The sequence below is a fragment of the Heteronotia binoei genome, chromosome 9, assembly GCF_032191835.1.
Source record: "Heteronotia binoei isolate CCM8104 ecotype False Entrance Well chromosome 9, APGP_CSIRO_Hbin_v1, whole genome shotgun sequence".
NCBI lineage: Eukaryota > Metazoa > Chordata > Lepidosauria > Squamata > Gekkonidae > Heteronotia > Heteronotia binoei.
In genome coordinates, this window is record NC_083231.1 from 66,310,415 (window position 1) to 66,334,803 (window position 24,389).

Sequence of the window (24,389 nt, forward strand, 5' to 3'; positions counted from 1 at the left end):
AATACCTTCTTTATATTTTCAGTTAAGGGATGTATTTTAATCTTCCGTAGATATGCGTCAATCTTTTCCTTGGCCACCTCTTGATGTTTAAACAACTTAGCATAATATTTATAAAATTCTCTTTTGATTCCTTCATGATCAACAACTTCTTTGCCTCCAGATATAATTTTATTAATCACTTTATTCTCCCTTTTTTTTTTCATTTGTCAGGCCAAATATTTTCCAGGCTTATTTACTCCTTCAAAAGATTTCTGTTGAAGTCTTTTTAAGTTCCATTCCACTTCTTTATTTAACAAATGTCTCAATTGACTTTGTAATATTGTAATCTCCCTTATAATTTTCTTTTTCCCAGAACTTTCGGGCTGAGTCTTTTTCCCAGAACTTTTGGGCTGAGTCATGGAGGCTTCTCACAAGAGGAGCAGACCAGAGCCTCTGTTCTGGGCAGAGAAGGTGATCCTAACGCCTGCTGCCTACTTCTCCTAGGCAAGGAGAAGGCCAAGACATTCTTATTAAATTCTGAGGGGATTTACTTTGGCTGATGAGGGATCCCAGTGGGTTTCCTTTTTGGCTTTGAAGAGCCCCCAGAGAAGGATTGCATTCCAATGTCTACAGAGGATTACTGGGGTCATGAATGAATGAATGAATGAATGAACTAACTTTATTACAGTCATAGACCAATATAAAAACTATAACACATCATATAAAACCCTCCTAAAATACCTAAGATAGTATAAAATACCCTCCTAAAAAAACATAAAATACAATAAAATACATAAACATTTCCCCACCTATACAATCCAAGATAACTAAAATATAATTTAACCAATTTTAAAATTCAAGTCAGTTCCAATTTATATAAATCCTTTAAATCAGAGTATATAAAAACATTTATAAACTAAAATTCCAAGAGATCATACAAGACATGCAGTTTCTTGTTTCTTAGTATGGAACTTCACAAGATAATGGCAAAATTTGGCTATCTGTCTAGAGATAGTTGGACTTGCATCCACCAAAAGTTTCTCCAAACATGCCTCGTCCGCGTCTGCCATTGGTTTAACTACAAACGGGGAAACAAACCTATCCCTCTGTACTTGGTGGAAAGGGCATCGAAAAAACATATGAGTCATCGACTCCACCTCTCCCATAGCACAAGGACAGCGTCGGTCTTCTGAGGGGATTTACTTTGGCTGATGAGGGATCCCAGTGGGTTTCCTTTTTGGCTTTGAAGAGCCCCCAGAGAAGGATTGCATTCCAATGTCTACAGAGGATTACTGGGGTCATTAAATTGACTTAAATTCATCATGATTCAAAGCTTCTTTGGAACTAATTAACATCTACTCTTGAAGAGAACAGTGCTTGAAAGGATTGTGATCTAAAGGTAAAAGATCTTTATCTATCACTCCGGGACTAAAATAAAACTTATTTGAAGTAAAAATAAAGGTCTGGATTCATCTATATTAGTTTAAAGTAAAGGAGGGGGTAAATTTGGGACTAACGAAATCAGAGAAACAAGGTTAAAAGAGGGAAAATAACTATTATTATGCATACCTGTGGTCCGGCTAGACAACCCCTTCTGAAACAGATCTGTTGATCAGAAGGACGTCGCAGGAAGTGGCATCATAGAAACAATGTGAGACTTCTCAACCGTAGAAAAGGAGACTTCATGGCAAGAAAGGAAGGAAGTGGCCATTAAGAGAAGGGAAAATTGCAAGCCTCCTAGCCCTCTCTAGGATTACAATCATAGAGAAACATCAGCGGCCATTGAAAGAAGCTCAAAAGTTTAAATTTTTTTAAAAAGACAATGGGACTTTAAAAATTAGGAGAGCCGGCAAATATCATCATTACAAGGCAAGATTTATTGGACTATATACTTTGAATCAGTTTTGGAGCATTCTAGAAAAAAAAGGATTTTTTTTAAAAGGGGCAGAAAAGCTGCGGATGCCATTTTGAAGAAAATAAAAATGTAAAAAATTAATATCTCAACCTAGGAACTTCTGGGAACGGTGATTTTGGGCTCATCTGAAAGGGCATGCTTCAATCTTTAAGACTATACATTCAAAAACTGATTTGGTGAGGTCAACTTTGAAGCCTATTTTTATAATGGGCAGGCAGTGATGTCTATCCATAAACCAGGAGCAAAGCAGATTCATACAAGGGCTAGGTCACTTGAGGAAGCAAAAATGTCCAAAATGCAGGAACAAATAGAAGCCATGGAGGCAAGATTGGTTAAAGCAATAAAATACTCAGTAACTGAGTGTAAGAAGGAATTTAAAAAAAGACATTGAAGAGCTCAGAAAAGATTTCCTAGCAGTGTTAAAGAAAGTGCAGGAGGTAGAAGAAAAGGTGAAAGACCATGATGCAAGAATTGAAACAGTGGATTCCACTATTAAAAAAAATGCAGGAGAAAGCAGTACTACAAGACTGTAAATTAATAGAAAATCAGGTACATTTGAGAGGGGTGCTTGAATCTGCTGAGACTGATTTAAGGACATATATAATAAAAATCATTGCTGAATTTTGGGAGATGACCCTGATGAAACCAGTTATTTTTATGATTATATCTACAGGGTTAATTCAGACTATGCTAGGAAAAATAAACTACCAAGGGATGTGGTAGTGAGATTGGTGACAAGAGATATGATGGGAAGAATTCTAAGTAAACAATTTGAAAATACGTTGGAAGTGGATGGCAGTAGTGTAAGAATCATGAAATAATTGTCAAGGAATGTTATAAATGACAGAAGACTGTACAAAAAACTAACTGACAAACTGAGAGAAAATTAAATGAGATACAGATGGATACTTCCTGAGGGTCTAGGTTTTGAATGCAAAGGAAAGAGATTTACAATTACAAGTACTCAAAAAATGTCAAAGTTTTTGGAGGAACATAAGGCGTTTGGGGGCACAGATTAAAAATAAAAAACCATGCTGGATTACAAATTATTTTCTTGGACTGTAAATGGACTAAATTCTCCTCAAAAAAGAAGGGCAACTTTTAATTGGATTGGGAAACAAAAATGTAATATAATTTGCCTACAAGAAGTACACATCAAATAAATGGATTACAAATTTTATGGAATGAACAACTTGGTGTGGAATTTTGTTCATTGGCTAAGGAGAAAAAAAGGGGAGTGGTTTTTTATGTAAAACAAGAATTAGACCCCAAAATGATTTTTAAGAATGATGATGGTAGATTTATTGCAGTGGAAGTGATGTTGAATAATAAAATAACTTTGTTATTGGGATTGTATGCCCCAAATGGAGCAAAAGACTCTTTCTTTAACGACATTATGCAATAAATAGATCAAGTGACATATGAGCAAATTATGTTAATGGAAGATTTTAATGGAACGCTTAAAAATATTCTGGACAGATCTGGGAAAAAAATAATGAAGGAAAACTACCAAAGTCATTTTTTGAACTAGTGAAACAAGAGAGTCTGGAGGATATATGGAGGGAATTTAATCCCAAAGAATATGACTATACTTTCTTCTTAGTAAGACATAATTCTTTCTCAAGAATGGATATGTTCTGGATTACAAAAAACTTGAGATTTATAATGAAAAAAAAATAGAGATTCTTCCTAAAATAGGGGCAGACCATAATCCATTAATGTGGTTTGCAAAACCCATGAAAAAGACTTTAAGATGGCGGATAAATGAAGATTTGCTGCAGAAAAAAGAAGTAGTAGAGTCTCTGGAAAAAGAAACCAAATCTTTTTTCCAAATAAATGAAAATGAGGACATTCAATTTCAAATGGTGTGGAATGCATACAAAGTGGTAATGAAGGGCATCTTAATTACATTGATTAATAAAGACAAAAGAGCCAAAGACAAACAAATGATGGATATACAAAAAGAGATTGGAAAGAAGGAAAAGGAGCTTAAAAAGAGATCTGGGATTTGCGATTCTGACCAGGGCCGGCCCAAGCCCTTCTGGTACCCAAGGCATCACAACTCTGCCCTCACCCCTGAGTCCCCAGGCCTGCTGCTTACTCATGAGTAGACCTATGGTGGCTGCCTACTTGCGAGTAAACCTGCGACCATACCTACTTGCAAGTAGCCCCACAAATCAGCGAGGAAGAGGCAGAACGGGCAAGCGGAAAATGGGGAGGAGCTGGGATGGGCAGGAGGATGAAAGGAATTGGTGGGGAGGAGGTGGGGCAGGCAAGCAGAGGACAAGAAGGGACAGGGAGGACCAAGGTGGGTGGGATGATGAAGGGAATCGGTGTAAAAGAAGCGAGGCGGGCAAGCAGAGGATGAGAAGGGACGAGGAGGAGGTGTGGCGGGTAAGAGGACGAAGGGAATCGTCAGGGAGGAGGCAGGGCAGGTGAGTGGAGGATGAGAAGAGGCAAGCAAGGAGGAGGGGAACAGTCAGATGGGTGGAGGAAAAGGCAAACTAGCATTTTGTATACGGCATGGGAAGGGGGGGGAGAGGGCCAAATTCGGTGCACTCACCCTGCCAACATCCTAGGCAACCACCTAGTTTGCCTAGTGGAAGGGCCAGACATGATTCCGACAATGGTAAAAGTTGTGCAGTAGGGTTGCCAAGTCCACCATGGCCACCAGGGGGGATGGAGGGTAGGATTGCCAGATCCAGGTTGGGAAACTCCTGGAGGTTTAGGAATGGAGCCTGGGGAAGACCAGGACACAGTGGGGTACTATGCCATCAAGTTCACCTTCCAAAGCATCCATTTTTTCCAGGGGAACTGATCTCTATAGTCTGGAAATGAGCTATAATACCAGAGGATCCCCAGGAGTTCGCTGATTAGGTTTGAGAGGCAGTTAATGCTTCCTCAAGGGAGGAGGTGATCACCTAGCCTTAAAACAGGCTGTGATGTGTCCAGTTCTAAAGAAGTCTATCCTGGACTCAGGGGACCACAATAATTATTGACTAGTATCAAATGTTCCATTCTTGAGCAAAGTGATTGAACATGTGCTGGAGGGACAATTTCAAGCTTTCTTGGATGAGACAGTTAGATCCCTTCCAGTTTGGGTTTAGGCTTGTTTGTGGATTGAAACAGCCTTGGTCACCCTGGAGGGTGACTTACACTGGGAGTTGGACAGAGGGAGTGTAACAGCATTCTCTTAGATATCTCATCAGTTTGTGATACCATTGATCATGGCATCTTTCTGCACTTCCTATCTGGGCTGGAATTGCGAGGCACCATTCTGCTGTGGTTCTAGTCCTATCTGGAGGGTAGGTTTCAGATGGTGATGCTTGTGGACTGTGATGCTTGTTCAGACCTTTGGCCTTTTGAGTCTTGTAAGGCTCCATCTTGTCCCTAGACTCTTTAATGTGTACATGAAACTGCTTGATGAGGCCATCATGAGATTTGGGCTGGGTAGTCAACAATAAATAGATGACACTCAGCTTTATTTTGTAGCTCCAGCTGATCCCAGTGAGGCTGTGGAGACCCAGTGCCTGGAGGCAGCTTAGGAGTGGATGCAGGCTAATAAACTGAATCTTAATCCCAACAAGTGCTACTGGAGAGTGAAATGTCTGACCTGGAATTTAAAGTGTTACCCAAGAATTTAAAATGTGGCCCAAAAGATATCTGGCTGTTGTCAACCAAAACCAGGGCTTTTTCAGCCCTGGCTCCTGCCTGGTGGAACTCTCTGTCCAATGACACCCGCACCCTAACTCAGTTCCTCAGGGCATGTAAGATGTCCCACCAGGAGATGTCCCACCAGGCCTATGGTTGAGGACAGCAACAGTCTTTTGCCATATCTGGCATATGACTCACCCTACTAAGGGAAAGGAAAAACAGTATGCCATCAATACATTATCTCACTGATTTTATTGTAATTAACTATTTTGGAGTTTTTTTAAACTCTTGTATGTTTCTTTAATGCTGTACACTGTTCTGAGCCCTAAAGGAGAGGCCAGTTTATAAACTGAAATACCACTACTAGTACTACTGCTGCTGCTAACAACAACAACAGTTTCAGATGGGGTCGCACTCTCCTTGAAGGAACAGGTCCATAGTCTGGAGGTGCTCTTGGACACAAGCCTACTGCTGGATAAGCAGATGGCAGCTGTGCCCAGGAGCACCTTGTACCAGCTTCAACTGCTTAGCCAGCTATGACTTTTCCTGGGCAGAAAAGATCTGGCTACTGTGATGCATGCCTTGGCTGCATCTGGATTAGATTTCTGCAATGTGCTCTATGTGAAGCTGAGAAGCACTTGGAAAGTTCGGCTTTTGACTGGAGTAGGGACCATATCACTCCAGTACTGGCCCATCTTCATTGGCTCCTAATTTGTTTCCAGACAAATTCATCTCACCCTTCAAAGCCATATATAGCTTTGGACCAACATACCTGATCTCACCCTTCAAAGCCATATATGACTTGGACCAATATAAAGACCTCCTACTCCCTTATGAACCCACCTAACCTCTACAGCCCCACCATCTGTGATTATGGGGGTGGCCTTCTCCATCATGGCACCAAAGTTCAGAAACTCTCTCCCCAGGGACATTTGTCTATCACCTTCTATTGCCATCTTTTGCCAGCAGGCAAAGACTTTTTTTCCCTTGTGTTTGGCATTCTGTCAGTGATATCTTCTTCCTGACCAATGTTTTAATTGCTGTTTTACATGCATATTTTAACTCTGTTTTTAATTTGTTTTAATGATGTGTGTTGAGGAGGTTGATTTTAATGGCTTTAAAATGTGAATTTATCATATATGTTTCAAATTGTCAGTTGCCTTGCTGGCCTTATGGGGGCAGAAAGGCAGGATATAAATTTTGTAATAAAATAAATATTTCGGATTAATCATACAACCAATTCAAAGAGACATCATACTCCTGAAAAAGAAGCAGGTTTGCAGCCCTGAAGAGGCATCACCATTTTATATTCAGGGACTAGTTGTGACAAGGCTCCCTTTGTCCAGCTTTGCTGATAGAGATCTGGCCTCTGTCATTTTTGTTTTGGCAACCTGCAGATGATTTCATTGTTCTGCATGAGCCTAAGAAGACAATTCGGAAACAACAGAAAGGGATGTGCAAAAAAACCCAACAAATCAGTATTACATGGATTCGGAAGTATACGGGGGGAGAAAATTCAGAATCCCCATATACTGTCGAATACCGCATTCAGAATAGCCGCATATACGGTAGATGCGCAGCTATTTCCGAATATATGGCCCTATTATACCCTATGGGCCATTGAAATCAATGGCAAATAGGGTATATTTGAGGATGTTTGGAGGGGAGGGGGTTTGAAGGAGAGCCCCCAAATTTGCAGGGGACCTGCAAGGGACTCTCCCCTCCAATCCCCCCAAGTCCCAAAAAGATTGGGCCAGGGGATCCCATTCCAGGGGCACCCAAAGAGGGTGCCCATATTCCATCATTATACCCTACGGGCCATTGAAATCAATGGCAACATAGGGCATAATTAGAGGCTACTGGGGGCAGGGGGTTTGAGGGAGAGCCCCCAAAACTGCAGGAAGCCCACAGGGGACTCTCCCCTACAAAACCCCCAAGTCCCAAAAAGATTGGGCCAGGGGGTCCCTGTCTTTGGGCTCCCCAAAAGGCCCATTGCCAACAATGATGGGGAAAGCCCAATTAGCCACTTCCTCACTGTAATTGTTGTGGGAAAAGTGGCTCTGGGGAGCAGGGGGTTTTGAGGAGAGCCCCCCAAACTGCTGTGCAGCTTCAGGGCACTGTCCCACATAAAACCCACAAGGCCAAAAAAAAAAACAGCACCCCTCCCTCCAAGAACTAGAAGAGAAGAGTAACAGCAGCAGCACAACACAGCAGCAACAAATCACTGAATACTTTTAAAACAGTAAAAAACCTCAACTTTTAAAAATACAGGAACTTTGCCAACCCCCCCCCCCCCAACAAAAAAAAAACACCTTCACCCTAACCCAAAGAAATCCAAGCCACCCAAATCAGGAGAAATAAAAGGACACTGCACTTTTAAAAGTCCTCTCACTAAATTAAGATATGGGCAAATTAGCAAACCCCCCCAACCCCAGGCCCCCACCCCCAGCAGAACCTAATCCAAACCCCAAATAGGCTACCCACCCAGTACTCACCCACCCAAATCTGGACAAGTAAAGGGACTCTAGTCCTTTTACCAACAAAAACTAAAACAAGAACCCAAAAACTGTCTTACCTTGTCTTCTCTACTCCAGGGAAGTCTGGTAAGGCTGAGTGAGAGCAGCAGGCAGCAGCTGAAGCCAAGGGCCAGCCAGCAGCAGCACAATCTCTCACACCAACCCACATACACCAACACAGCAGCAATGGAGGAGTCCAGCCAGGAAGACTCTTTTAAAAGGTTCTCTGGCCCTACAGAGAGCAGTTTCTAAAAATAGCACTGCTCTCTGATTGGCCAGACAACAGTTCTTACTTGGATACCCAAGTAAGCAAAAGATCAAAATAACAACAATGTAGCTGATGGCTGGGCCATCAGCTACACAACAGCCCCGCAAAGCATGCATTTGCAATGCATTTTGCAAATGCATGCTTTGGATTGGCTGCTGGGGCTCCTCTTCCCCCTCCCCCCCCTGATCCCAGGGAGGCTATGGGAGAGGTGGGAAGAGGCCACTAAAGGCGGGAAAGTAGGCAAGAAGCTACTTTCCCACCTTTTGCATTGACAGCCGTATACTTCCGAATAGCTATGCGGCAGTATACGGCGAGCCGTATTCGGCTGCTGCATAATAGGCGTCAATGGCTGTAGCCGATTCCGTATACAGCCAAATCAGTGGTGATTCAGCTGTATATACGGTTCGGCCGAACCGAATGCACATCCCTATTCACCAATCTACCACTCCTTAAAGAAATGTATGTTTTCTGGATAGAATACAAAACATTGGTTTTGTTTTTTAAACTTCTATAAAATGTGGGCTCTGGTTATCTGATGTTAAGGCAGTTATCAGATGTCTACCTGGCATTTACAAGGCTTAGGTTCTTTGCCATGTTTTGTGGCCCCATGGCGCAGGGTGGTAAAGCAGCAGTACTGCAGTACTGTGATTTGAACTCTCTGCTCACTACCTGAGTTCGATTCCAGTGGAAGCTGGATTCTGGTAGCCAGCCCAAAGTTGACTCAGCCTTCCATCCTTCCGAGGTTGGTAAAATGAGTACCCAGCCTGCTGGGGGGAAAGTGTAAAACACTGGGGAAGGCAATGGCAAACCATCCCGTAAAAAAGTCTACCATGAAAATGTGAAAGCAATGTCACCCCAGAGTCGGAAATGACTGGTGCTTGCATGTTTTGCTCACCTACGGAAACTTTTCTTTCCCAGGTTTTGCTCACCTATAGAAACTTAGTTTACAGAGGTCTACCTGGTCACTTCACTGCCCTCTTTCAGAAAATAAATAAACCCAATTATGTTTAAGAAAATTTTATTTTGATATGAAAGAGGAAAACATGTTCTACTATTTAATGTGGTTCTTTTGTTTTTAGGAATAATGTATAGTACTTTAAAATGTTCCTAATTGAAATTTATACATTTTATGCTTTGTTAAGCACTATGGGAGAATTTGCATATAACAGAACAGAATAAATAACAATTGTGATGTACACACAATTTTTCTAAGTTCAAAACTCTGCCATAGAATATGCATATATATATTTTAGGTAGCATTTCTGTCATGAATCAGGAGCATGAATTCTCCAGATCCTTTCTGTGGACAGAGGATTTCTGTTAGTGAAACAGACTTTCTTGTCTTCCTCCTGATGCAGTCCAAATTTATCCTGAAATGTTCCTCATAGGCAGGGCTTTTTTATAGCAGGAACTCGTTTGCATATTAGGCCACACACCTCTGATGTAGCCAATTCTTCAAGAGCTTACAGCAGGTCCTATACTAAGAGCCCTGTAAGCTCTTAGAGGATTGGATTAGGTGTGGCCTAATATGCAAAGGAGTTCCAACTACAAAAAAAGCCCTGCTCATGGGGCACCTGGATCCCTAAAGATAACAATTTGAGGGTGATTTTGGGTGACAGCAAAACAGGGGAGGTTAGAAATCATACTTCAATGACAGAAAACCTTCTTTCTGTGAAGCTGTTTCAGTGGATATCAAGCTGTTACTGAGAGGCGCTGTCTGATAAAAATGGAGTACCCAGTGCAAATAAAGAAAGAGAGTCTCCTACTTCTGTTAAGCAAAATGGAGTCCGACCAAAAACAGGCAAAGAAAACACTCCATCGAAACAGGTGGAGTGGACCCAGTAGAGAGCTTGTTTTGGATGGAACCTGAAGTCTGTCTCTCAGTGTAGCCTCACCCATTACCCCTCCAGCGCCTCTGTCCAAACGGGATGCATAATAACATGGGAACTGCGGGTAAGTACTACTCTCACTCTGATCTTCTGTTACTTGCCAGTTGCCTCTTCCTCCAGCCTATCACCTCTACCTTGCTAACTCCAATCAGATGCATTATTTGATTGATCCTACCCTTAAAGGTCTTTGACCCCTTTCCGAGTGTCAGCCAAAAACCAGTAACAATTTATTCAATCACTATGAGCTTATCATCCTAGCAAAATGTGCAAAGTTTCCCAACAAAGCGATTCAAGATAGCCATCAATGGAACATCAAACCCCTTGGTAACTAACGACCTCCATCCGTCGAACCCCTATATAGTGTGGGTCAAAAACCCACCTCAAAGTGCATTCTGTAGTGCGCCATTTGCAGTCTGTACCACCCATTACTCCTGTAATTGGGTCTATAGGGCATGTTACGCTGGTCATTTGCATTTCTCTCCATGTACTTTCCATTGAATGGATGTCTCCTCTTCTGGATCAGGTAAATATTACCCGCTTCAACAACCCTCTATCGACAACCTCTATTTTCTTAGTCTCTTGATTGCTTGTACATAGATTTGCGTGTGTGTGAGTAAATCCTTTTGCTACATATCCTAAATAAACACTATAACAATATAATTGCTTAGACTATTCTTGGCTGAAAACGCGAACTCCATATCATTGAAAGAAAAGATCCTCGTTCCTAAATTCGCTCTTTCTAGTCTCTTTGCTAATTTCCCCATCAAAATTAAGAGACTTAAAAGCATTGCCTATAACAAATCCAGCATTTTAGCTGTGCATTTTTCAGTTTATCTTTGGCAGGTTGCTAAGATTGCAGTTAGAAATTATCAAGACAAGTTTGTATTTGCATGATATGCTAGCATCTCTGTCTTTTTGTAGCATCTCTCATATTTGTACTATGAGTCAACTCTATTCTCTTTCAAGAATAACAGTCATGTTATTGTAACTTCTGCAAGTGTAGTGTATTGTGCTTTAGTAAAGCATCGCGCGGCCATGCAGCAGAGGCGACCAGGGGGAATCCCCAGGTCACTCGGCAAAGTGCGTGAAAGGACTCCGCCAATCAAGATCTGTGGCGGAAAGTTTGACTGGCCAGGATTGGCCTGGGCCAGTTGGGGGGCCGTTCCGGGCTGTGTGTATATAAAGCGGGTCCCGGCCCGCGTTGCCGGTTCTGTTGTGATGTACCATCCATTAAAGCATGTTGCCTTCAACACGTCTCGTCTCTGAGTACATTACAGCAAGTAATGAGTACATTACAGCAAGACAGAAATATAAAGGAAGGAGACAGAGACAAAATGGGGCTCGGCCACCTTCCAGTCTACTTCCCATCCCAACGGTGGCAGGTAGTGGGACCAAGAGGAATTGCTCGCCTCTGTCATTGGTGTTATGCAACGCCAGGTCCATAAATAATAAAACCGCGACCCTTAGGGAGTTCCTGCTTCGGCAGGACATGGACCTGGCTTGCGTGACCGAGACCTGGGTGAGGGACGAGGAGACAGTAGCTCTCTCCCAGATGCCCCCCCCGGGATACTCGGTCTTCCACCAATCACGGACCAGCGGGCAGGGGGGAGGGGTAGCGTTACTCATACGGGAGGGTTACTCCTTTTGGGCTCTCCCGGACCCAAAGATTGATGGTATCGAATGCTCCGGCCTGGCGTGGGATGTTGGAGAGGGGTTGGCAGTACCGTCCGCCTAACGCACCAGCTAACGCCTTACCATCACTATTGGAGGCAGTGGCGGGCTGGGCGTTGGAGTTCCCGAGACTTATGGTCCTGGGTGACTTCAACGTCCATGTTGACGACACGGCCTCCACTCAGGCGATGGACCTAGTGTCTTCCATGGAGACACTGGGGCTCTCTCAATTTGTTAGGACTCCCACGCATCAGGCAGGGCACACATTAGACCTGATCTTCGCGTCCGGGATTTTGGTGAACGATATCGCTGCCAAAGCGGTTCCATGGTTGGATCATCTAGCCCCTAAGGCTCGTGTGGGGACGCCGCCCCAACCCTGTATGGGCGGAGAGCCTGTTTTGGCTCGCCCATGGGACCTGATGGACCCGGAATGGTTCCAAATGGCCCTGAGGAATCCCTGGCCCTCCAGCAATTCCCTCGATGGCCTGGTGGAGACCTGGCATGGCCGACTATCCAGGGCCATCGACGAAATTGCACCCCGGCATCCTCTGCGCCCTCGTGTGAGCCTGGCCCCATGGTACACCTTGGAGCTGTGCCAGCTGAAACAAGGGCTCAGACGACTAGAGAGGCAGTGGAGACATACTCGGGATGAAGCAACGAGAGCATCCTACAGAATGTTTATGAAGTCGTATGAGATGGCAGTCAAGGCTGCAAAGAGGAATTACTTTGCAACCAAGATTGCATCTGCAAGTTCGCGCCCAGCACAATTGTTTAGAATAATTGGAGATCTTATAACATTGCCACAAGGCAAACCAAACGTTAGAGAATTGGAGACTGGCTGTGAGGCATTTGCGAAATATTTTGCAGACAAAATCTCGTTGCTCCGCCAAGACCTGCCTACCACTTTGGAAACAGTGAGTGAAATTGAGCCTCCGTGCCTGTCTTCGGGTTTGGGGCTGGATCACTTTGACCCACTCAGACTGGAGAAGGTCGATGGAATCCTCTCTGCTGCTCGCCCAACAACATGCGACCTGGACCCCTGCCCCTCTTGGCTGATTAAATCCTGCCTGAGGGAGCTTAGGTGTCCTTTACGGGACATCATAAACAGATCCCTCGCAGAGGGGCATTTTCCAACGCCTCTGAAAGAGGCATTGGTCCGCCCTCTCTTGAAAAAATGTACAGCAGACCCGGCCGAATTGGCGAATTACCGTCCGGTGTCTAATCTACCGTTTTTAGGTAAAATTATTGAGAGGGCAGTGGCGTTGCAGCTACAGAGGTTTCTAGATGACGCCTCCGTTCTTGACCCGTGCCAGTCTGGGTTTCGTCCTGGCCATGGGACGGAGACGGTGCTGGTCACCCTGGTGGGTGACCTCCGGTGGCAACTGGATCAAGGTGGCATCGCGGTACTGATGTTACTAGACCTGTTGGCGGCATTTGATACAGTCGACCATCAGCTGCTGACGCGCCGCCTCGCTGACATTGGGGTTGGGGAGTTGGCCTTACAATGGCTTTCCTCCTTCCTCTCAGGTTGGGGACAAAGGGTGGCTATTGGGGATGAGCGGTCCCGGAGACACACACTAGATTGTGGGGTGCCTCAGGGAGCAGTTCTTTCCCCAATGTTGTTCAACGTCTATATGTGCCCCCTTGCCCAGGTTGCCCGGAGGTTTGGGCTGGGTTGCCATCAATACGCAGATGACACCCAGCTCTACCTACTAATGGACGGCCGGCCCGACTCCGCCCCAGGAAATTTGGACCAGGCTTTACAGGCTGTGGTGACGTGGCTCAGGCTGAGTGGGCTGAAGCTGAACCCAGTGAAGACAGAGGTCCTTTGTGTGGGACGCGGCACTCTGGGAGGTGAAATAGCTCTCCCAGCGTTCAATGGCACGCCATTGAAATCAGCGCACCAAGTAAAGAGCCTGGGTGTTTTACTGGAGCCTTCATTATCAATGGAGGCCCAGATAGCAGCACTGCCAAGTCAGCATTCTTCCACCTGAGGTGGGCAAGGCAGCTGGCCCCTCTCCTAGAGTGTCGCAACCTCGCAACAGTGATCCATGCAACGGTCACCTCAAGATTGGACTACTGTAATGCCCTCCACTTGGGGCTACCTCTGTGCTGGACCCGGAGGTTGCAGCTGGTGCAGAACGCAGCAGCCAAGCTGTTGTTGGGACTCCCGAGACAGGAGCACATACGGCCGGGGCTGCGCGGACTGCACTGGCTGCCAATTACCAACTTTTATTCTTGGTAGGGACGGGGAGGGACGGTGGCTCAGTGGTAGAGCATCTGCTTGGGAAGCAGAAGGTCCCAGGTTCAATCCCTGGCATCTCCAAAAAAGGGTCCAGGCAAACAGGTGTGAAAAACCTCAGCTTGAGACCCTGGAGAGCCACTGCCAGTCTGAGAAGACAATACTGACTTTGATGGACCACAGGTCTGATTTGGTATAAGGCAGCTTCATATATGTTCATATATATGTTCATATACCTACCGGGTCCAGTACAAAGTGTTGGTTATCACCTTTAAAGCCCTATATGGCCGAGGACTGGCCTACCTGAGGGACCGTCTCTCCCCATATGAACCCCAGAGGGCACTGAGGTCAGTTGGAAAAAATAAAATGACTATCCCTGGGCTGAAAGAAATCAAGCTTCAGAATACCCGAGCATGGGCCTTTTCAATAGCGGCCCCTGCCCTATGGAATCAGCTTCCTGAGGAGGTGTGGGCCCTGCGGAACCTTGATCAGTTCCGCAGGGCCTGCAAGACTGCCCTCTTTAAACAAGCATACATCGACTGCTGAATTGCTGTTAATTAAAGATCCGCCAACATGGTCCTGTCCAAGGACCTATGTCAACATGGAATTAATCACATTGGCAGAAATTAGTGTCAGAATGTCACCATTGCTGCCAGATTAAACTAAATTATGAACTTTTAAATACATTAACGGGTTTTTATGATGTTAAATTTAAGTTTTATTGTTAAATTTAAAGTTTTTACACTTATTATTGTAAATGTATAAGATGTTGTTAGCCGCCCTGAGCCTGCCTAGGCGGGGAGGGCGGGATACAAATAAAATTTTACCTTACCTTACCTTACCTTTTACCTTAAAAAAAAGTAATTGCAAACTTGGATTAAAAATGTCTGAGCAAGTAAAAACTCTTGGGATTTTTTACCCCAAAAGTGTCAAATTATTCTTCTAACTGGCACCTGGAACCCATACTTCAGTTTCCAGTCCTATTGAAATAGTGGGTTCTGAAACCATTCTATGAAAGATAACTGCAGGATAATTTATTGCTTTCTGTGTGTCAGTCATTCAATTAATTCCCCAAGCAGATACTCATTTTTAGCTTCTCCTAGGGCAGATTTTTAATGGTACAATATAAGAAAACATTCCCTCACTATTGCTTTACCACTCCAGACTGGCTCTCTTTTAGGTTCCCAAAATGAGTCTTCTATGAAAGTAAATCTTCCAGGAAGCCCTTCTTGAATCTAAAAAAGTTGATACTGCAGTTGCTAACTTACTGGTCTCATGAGTGCTTTACACAAAGATCTAAGTGCAGTGAGAGTGTCCCTTTCTTCCATGAAAAAGCAACTGAAAGAGATCATCTTGCTCACAGAAGGCTTGCAGGAGGGGACATGTAGTCTGAATAAAAGACCCTCAATGATCTCTCTTCTCCCCTTTCTTCAGGATGACAGACCCTTAATGGAATTACAGAGAAAGGGCTGGTGAAAATATGTTGCAATATCAAGTTATCTAAACTACAAGGCCAAACATACCTTGATAATGTAATTGTTCTACACAAACATGTTTACTGCTGTTGGTAAGTGGTTAGCTGATATAGATGGCTTATTTCATTGCATTGATTAATTTTTTTTTCCATTGGGATGTAATTTTAGCAATACCAACTTTTATTCTTATTGCAAAACAAATTATGAAAGATACAGCAGGCCAGATTCAGCAAGCACATGCTCTCTAGTCACTTTCTGCTAATACAATTACATTTGAACAATTTGGGATTTATTTCTGAAACTCAAGTGATATCTTCTATTACTTAGAGCCCATGGTAAGTGGGATATGTTAGAAAGATTGTGGAATCATTAAGTTCAAGTGAGCCATCATATATTCAGGTCACTTCAGAATATGTTTATGCTCAGAGCCAGATGGAAAATGTCTTTCCAGAGTCAACAAAAGACTTGCATTTTTGACATTTCCAAATATTTTCCCAACAACTGTAACGAATTTGCTTTTGACTAGCTTTAACAGTACTCAAAAATATTACAACTGTTTACAATATGATTACTTTCGTGGTTTATGGCATCTTTGTTTTCACAGAAATAACTTTTCTGTTCATAAGTCTCATATTCAACATCAGCACAATCCTTAGAGGTTGGTAGCTTGTGAGACAAGATTTGACTTGGAAGGGCCATAGCTTTATGGTTGAGAATATGAGCCATGCACAAGAGGTCCCTGGTTCAGTTCCTAGCCTTGCCTAAACAAAATTCAGATACTATGGCAAGGTAAAAGTTTTACTAAGTTAATTTCAAACAGGTAATACAGCAATTTCTCCCATCTTTATACATTCACATTTCAAATGGTTTTCTGCAACTTGTACATAGTTTGTGGTCAAGTTTTGAAAATGGCTACAACCAAGCAGAGAACATTTCTCACAACTGGTTTGTTGTTCAGAGTAGACTGTACATTTACCTTTAGGTGTCATTCCACTGACTGCATGTGTGAGTCAGATCTTGTTCTAGAATCAAGTGTGCTCACAATCAGTCAGACAGCACCCTCAGAGTTTATTAAGGCACTGAAAGACTGAAGTGAGATTTCAGTTCACTCAGTTGAATGGGAAAGAATACTAATAACCAGGCTTCACAGGAATGGAGCTCCAGAGCCTCTAAATTTTGTTGTGCTCTTTCTTTCTTACCCCTCCCCCCAAAATACTTGCTTCTGGGCTCCATTGTTCAAACTCCCTGTGAGAATTTTGCTGAACTCTAAGGTTTGAAAAACTTTCTAATATTTTTCCGCACAAAAAAATGGAAAAATAACCAAAACATATTAAGCAGACAGATGGAAATCTACATCATGCCGCTGTGGCTACATAGGAGAAAGTAATTTTCAAAGTATGATGGGAATAAGGTTTTATTATGGCAATTCTAATTCAAGAAGCATTTTAAGGTAGATGATGAGATGATGTCAGGGGTATGTGTCATATGCAAATGAGTTATGCAAATGAGTTGTGCTAATGAGCTCTGGCACCTCTTTTTCTATAAAATGACCCCTGCCAAGAACACATGGCATGAAGCGCTGTAGCCTACTTTCATTTTCTTGCCTGGCAATCATTCAAGAAACACAAAGCACCATTATGATGATGTTCCATCCATGTGGCAACTTTGACAAACACTGAAGCATCATTAATTTAAATGCCAGTGACAAGAAGTCAGACATTTTTCCAAAGACATTTGCAAGATAAGAGTGCCACATCACTATAATTACATTTCATATTTGGAAAATTAAAGTTTTTGAATGTTCCCATATCATTTTCTCAGTGCATAGATAAGAATATACTACAAATGCCACCTTTACATAGAAGACAAATGCTACCTTTACGTAGAATGCCACTTGAAATGGTATTTATTTTTGAAATAATAGGAAGACTTACTGTGTTCCCCTGGTCTTCCTCATACTTCCCTGTATTTAATGTTATTGGGGTGCCAGATGTTTCCACCTATGTATACCTCACATGCAGTTACATTTCAATATAGATTTTGAAGTCTTTGTTGCTTAAACTGGTTTTAGTGTGTGAATAAAAATAAGCACATGAGGAACTTTATGAAGTAATCTGCAACAGCTGCAGTAGGATTCCATATTAAGTACATATAATATTTGGAATCTGTATAATATTAAGTACAGCAAAAATGCAGTGCAAATGAGCTAATCTGGAAATCAGTTGGCTGAAACTGAGTTATTTTTCCACAGAAATTTTTAGTGCTAGCCAGGATAAAAAGATCTAATGGAGTAATTTTGCCAAGGATGTGTGTCTGAGTGCATCTGATCCCTGAAATTTACCCTGTATGGGCACAGTCCCAGAGATGGAGTATAATTGCAGGACTTGGATTATATGATTCCCTATAACTCTGTGATTAAGAGAGTACTATTTTAGGAAAGCTTTTCTGTCATTGTGCAATCAGTCCTACAACTGCTGCTCTTAACTGTTGGTTTGTTTGCTCTGTAAGCAGCAGTTTAATAGAATATGAAACATGCAAGTTATGCAGCACATTCCTAACATCTTGTTTTCTATCATGAGATCTGTATTTGCAGTTTAATTGTTCAGCCAGTGGCCTAGGCTTCTACCATAGTCCTGTAATGCATCAGATTACATCAATTGCAGAAGTTTTATTAACAAGTTTAATAAAACAAGTTTTACAAGGGCACTGGATTCCTTTACTCTGTATCTTGATGACATTGAAAAGTGAGGTCAAAATATTCCAGTCCACAGGAAAATAGTGACCTCATGAATTAATGCTTATTGAGATAAGAGAAAAAGTATATTTACATTAATTTATTTCCAGTTGAGCCATCGATCCATAATGTCAAAGTGTTTTTTTTTGGGGGGGGGAGAAATCCTTTTGACAATGATATCCAAAAAGCTGCCACTTATTCTTATAATGTATTTGTTATAAGCAATGCTGCTGGCTGAATGCCCTATTTATTTATTTATTTATTTATTTATTCATTCTTGCCATGAAGTCCGAGCTGATTTTAGTGATCCCATAGGGTTTCTGAGGCAAGAGACAAACAAGTGGTTTGGCATTTCCTATCTCTGCATAGCAACTCTAGACTGAGATATGATTAGCCAGGGCTGAGTACTCTATTAATAGGGAAGAAAAACTAAGCCACCTACAGAGTTGTGTCATACATTGTGGGGCTTCTTTTGATATCTTTTTAAAAAAATATTAGTAGTACAACACCCTCTGAAACACTAACAAAGAGGATGGAGCAGTTGCTGCAGTAACCAAAAGTCAGTCAGAGCACACTAGAAATAGCACCACACAGCCATTCTGGAGGCTTGGTTAGAGGTGCCTAAATAAAGGAGGCAAAGAACACCTATGGAGGTTACTAGGGAATGTCTGCACGGCAGAACATGCCTGGCCTTGTGGCCCCATTTTTGCTCTGCCCCCCTGAGTTTTTCTCACACCTAGTGAAGTTTTTCTTCCATTCCTGGGTTGCTTGCTACCACCACTTGACCTGTTTCCAGAATTACCCACAGGGAGAACCAACTTCCAAATTTTGTGTCTCTATACATCTCTGGAAGGATCACACGATTAGCACACCAGCCTGATTCTCTATATCCCACAAATTCTGATGACACAAAAGAACACAGGCTTCTCACACTCATGTTTAACCACATCCCTGTTCCCCAGACAAATTTATCCCAGACGGATGCTAGCTTGCATTAATTCTTGTAAACGCCGCTGCCTGGTGTTGGGCAGATGTTTCCTGTTATGCTTTAAGTTTGGGTGATTTCAGTGTAATTGCAGCATGTATAAAATAAAGGAACCTTGCTCAGAAGGCAGGCTTTTCCTCCCAGTACACGTGTCGAGTGATCATTCCTACATAAATCCCTATAGAGTTACCATTAACTTAAAGCTTGCTTTAGCTCTTGAGATGAACACATGGTCAATGGCTGTCTTCTCAGTGGAGAGGTCTGTGGGTGCTCATGGATGTTGTCCCAAGAAAGAGAGAGCTCCTTCCTCCTGCAAGGAATTTTTATCATATCTGATTGCCTCCCCAGTCAGAATAACGAGACAGACACTGAATTGGATTAAAGGGCCACTTTATTAACTTAACGGCAAGGGCAAAACATGGGGACAGGTCAAGCCAGGGGTCCAACAAGTGTCAAGCAATTAGATCTCAAAGAAATCAGTCCTTGATTTGAAACAAAGTATGATTTATTGATAAGCCAAGATGCTTCTATTGAGCTAGGTATTGGAACTGATACATAGTAACAGTGGAGGGCTTACTTAAAGGTGGCACATCAAAGGTTTCCTAAACAAAGCTACATTCTCTAAACAATGCTGTATTCACGTGTGAATCTTCACACGGCAACTTCTTATCTCCCCTGTGGTTTCTTTTCCTGAGACCAGGCTTGAGAACCTGTCCCTGGAGGCGCTTATCTTCAAAGAGTAAATTCCTGTATTTGTTAGTGAAAGCGAGAGAGGCAAAAGAGGCGCAAACTACACTCTGGCTATTCCCTGCTTTGATGTGCCTAGCTTAGTTCATGGTTAGTAACATTCATAAAGCTTTACAGATACATTCAGTTAGCATCATACTATTAGCATTATATTATTCACATTGCTTGACAACAAGACCACCTCCTTGACCTGAAAATGGGTGAGCCCCCTAAGCCCCGGGTATGAGCCAACCCAACGGCTCAGACCCGGCCGGCCCAGCAACATTATCACCATTCACCAAGCTCCACCATCCCCAAAGCCGTACAGCCTGGAATGTGGACACTTTTCCGTGTGACGGGATCCCTGGACTCCCTGGAGCCGACCTTGGGACGTACAGCTTAACGGCCCCCCAGGGAGGCTGTTCACCAAAATGGTGCGGTGCCATGGGAACTCACCAATCCCCCAAACATTTCCCAACAACAAACAGCCAGTGACCAACCTATTTAATGGCACCGCCAATCCAATCGCAAGCACCCATTACCCGCAGTACAGGGTAGGCAAAAACACCCCCCAACCAGCCAATTCGTCGGGGGGCAAAAAATTCCTACCCGGCCCCTTAAAAAGGCGACCAGCCTATGCTTGTACTGTATGACGGGTGGGCGGGTCGAGAGTGGATTTCAGACTGCGACACTGGAGGCGGGACTGGCCTTTTAAGGCCTTGCCTTGCCCCCTACAGCTCTGTTGAGCAAGTCCACTGCCTCTCATCCTTCCGAGGAGGCAATGGGCAGCCCCCAGCCTCAGCGGATGATGGTCTACTCAGCTGTGAAGGGGCCGAATTCCCCTTCCACTGACCAGGTCATGCCAAGTCAAAGAACGGCTCCCTGGAGATCCCCAGGAATCTCCTTCCTGTAAACTACCTAATACTTTATCCCTCCAAATCTTTGTTCCCCGCTTGAAGTGGGGGGGGGGGAGAGAAGGAGGAGACCTTGTCCCATCCATTATTTCCATTATATCTACTTGCATTTGTATGCAGGTGAGCTGAAGTATATCTGGAAAGCCTGTTCTTTGTCTGGTGACAGGGGAGGGCAGAGGGAAACCCTGTTAAAATGCAAAGTGTATGTTTCAGTTTGGTGTAGTGGTTAAGCCAGTTTGGTGTAGTGGTTAAGTGTGCGGACTCTTATCTGGGAGAACCGGGTTTGATTCCCCACTCCTCCACTTGCACCTGCTGGCATGGCCTTGGGTCAGCCATAGCTCTGGCAGAGGTTGTCCTTGAAAGGGCAGCTGCTGTGAGAGCCCTCTCCAGCCCCACCCACCTCACAGGGTGTCTGTTGTGGGGGAGGAAGGTAAAGGAGATTGTGAGCCGCTCTGAGACTCTTCGGAGTGGAGGGCGGGATATAAATCCAATATCTTCTTCTTCTTCTTCTTCTTCTTCTTCTTCTTCTTCTTCTTCTTCTTCTTCTTCTTCTTCTTCTTCTTCTTCTTCTTCTTCTTCTTCTTCTTCTTCTTCTTCTTCTTCTTCTTCTTCTTCTCTGCTTTCACTCCCAGGGAGGGAAAAATGCATTTCTTCACAGGCTGTAAACTGCTTGACCTGCTTGATGAAGAAAGAAGCTGTTTCTCCCATCCCACCCCATAATCCTGCTAAGAAGAATCAGGAAAGCAGAAATAGCTCTTTAAAAAGCAATGAGAGTCTCTGGGGAGACATCCAGAATGGCAAACAGGCCACAGAGGAGTGAGCAAAAATCCTCTGTCTATTGTACAAGATTAAATTTGTCAGTGATGTGGTAAGCACACCCTCATCCAAGAGGACAGGGCTTCTTTGCCTGGCAAGCTTTTAAAATCCAAAGCTGTGGCATGAAGTGCCAGAACCTGGGGAAGGTTCAGAAGGACTTTCAATTAAAAATAAATAAAATATATGGACGTATGGGAAGATGTGCATGGAGAGAAAGGACAACAGAAGAATAGAATTTAAAACCAATCAATAGAAGAATAGAATTTAAAATCAATAGAACTTAAAACCAATCAAAAAACAAACACACCATAACCACCAACCAAAACAAAATACTGTGATTCCATAACAAACACATCTGGAAATAGGACCATGAAGTGGAAGAAACAGACAGCAAAGGAAGAGCAACCATTTTTCACTTCCTCACAATTTCTTTGCAGCCAATCTCACTCTTCCTACCCCAAAGTTTGAGTCCAGTGGCATCTTTAGGGCTAACAAAGTTTGATTCAAGATATAAATGCTTGTAAGCTCATATGTTGAATATGTTGTTGGTCTTAAAGGTGCCACTGGACTCAAACTTTGTTCTATTGCTTCACACCAACATAGTTATCCACCTGGATCTATCTTCCTACCCAAGTCTGAAGAAGAGCAACTCTGAAGCCATGAAGCTTCCATAGAATATGTCGCACACATAGGATTGCCAGCTGGAGATCTCCTGGTAGCTAGAGATCTCCTGGAATTACAGCTGAATAAAATGACTACTTTGGAAGGAAGACTCTAGGGCATTATAACTTACTAAGACCTCACCCCTCCATAAACCCTATCCTCTCCAAGTTCTGCCCTCAGAATCTCCAGGAATTTCCCAACCCAGAGCTGTCAACCCTACAAATACCCATTTTTAAATCTTCAAGTATAAAATACATAGTTCATTTTTGTAAGCAAGATTTATCCTAAGAGTCTCTTGGATATGCATCAAGTGGAAAAATGCCAATGAGCTTGGAGCTGCATGCATATAAAGTCAGCAGTGGCCAGCAGCAATAGGCGTTACTAATCCCAATATTAGCTACTCCTGGAACTAGCAGCACCTATATTCTTCTTATGCCTGGTCTCTGCCTTTAGGTCACATACAGACCCAGGTGACAAATGATGTTTTTCTTTCACAGATCTGAAACTTGATGTTTCTTTCTCTATATTTCAGTTAAGGAATAATTCTAATCTGATTTAAAATATTTGCATTTTTAGATTCTGCTGTTTGGAAAATCTGCATTTAACTCTCATGCTGAGCTATGCCGGTTAATTTTTTTCTTAGATACTATTAGATCCCTGGGTATAGCCATTTAGCAGATGCTCATTCTTCTAATGTGTTATGTGACCTGAAATTATTTTAACACTGCCTTCCATGCTTAATGGTTTTCGTATTTTATTTACATTTGCACGAAGGGATGTGGTGAGAGGAGATTTATTTTGAAAGAAACTTTTATGGATTTCTGGCATTTAATTGTGCTAATTTCCTACTTATCTTCAGAGATAAATGGAACAGAAAGGAAATGGATCTTAATTGCTGATGTTAGTAAGATGATTGTTCTAAATGGCTTTGCAGGGTGTACCACAGAGGCACCTTGACACATTCTGTTCTTTTGAAGGTCTTAAATTGTATGAAGCAGAGAGCTCATCTTTTTGCAACTGGCACCTTGCGAGTTATTTATACTGTAATAGGTGGCCTTCCTTTTTTCCCATTTGTGACTGAACACTTGCAACCATGCTGAGTTGTTGGGAATGTGTGGTCTGGATATCAGGGCATCTACATCAGCATCTAGAGAGTGGCAAAAATGCAATCAATGTTGCATCGGTGCTGCCTGCTCACGTTTGGTATGAACCTGAAAGAGATGACATCTCATCAGGGTGACATTGAAACTTGATGGTTTTACTGCAAAATTGAGTGGAATCCCCAATATGATGATGTCTCTTCCAAGCAGTGCCAGACCTAGACTGTTTTGCACCCTAGGCAAGGGTAACTACTTGTACCTCCCTCCTCTATGGCATTGCTGTGGCCCAATTTCTCTAATCTATCCTATGGGTTCATAGAGTCTCTGAGAGGTGCAGGAAGGGGGAGATCATTTCCCTGCTTTTACACCCCCTGGGAGGCATTTGTGTGTGGGGAACTCAGAGAGGCACACAATTCTGTGCCCCTTATTTTCCTTTATGTTTTTCTCCTGCAGTATTTCTCCTGCACAAGTCTATTTTCCCCTTATTTTCCTTTATGTTTCTCTCCTGCGGTATTACTGATTGCCTTAGCTTGTTCCCTTGAATCATTTGGAAATATTTGCTTCTGTACTGACTTCTCTGTGTTTGTGGTATACTAGCTTTTAGAGTAACCTTGTTGTGATGGACTGCACTTTTTAAAATAAGTGTTGTACAAATAACTTAAGGACTGTGAAGGATTAATTCTTCACAGAAATACAAAGTCTTGAGTGACAGGCTGCTCCAAACAATCTGATTGGTTAGCATCAGCTGAGCAGAGAAAGATGTGAGAGCTGTATGCTGAGAAGAAAATCAGTCAGATTTTAACTTAGTTGAGTATGATTTCAGCCTCAGTTGAGGGCAGTTT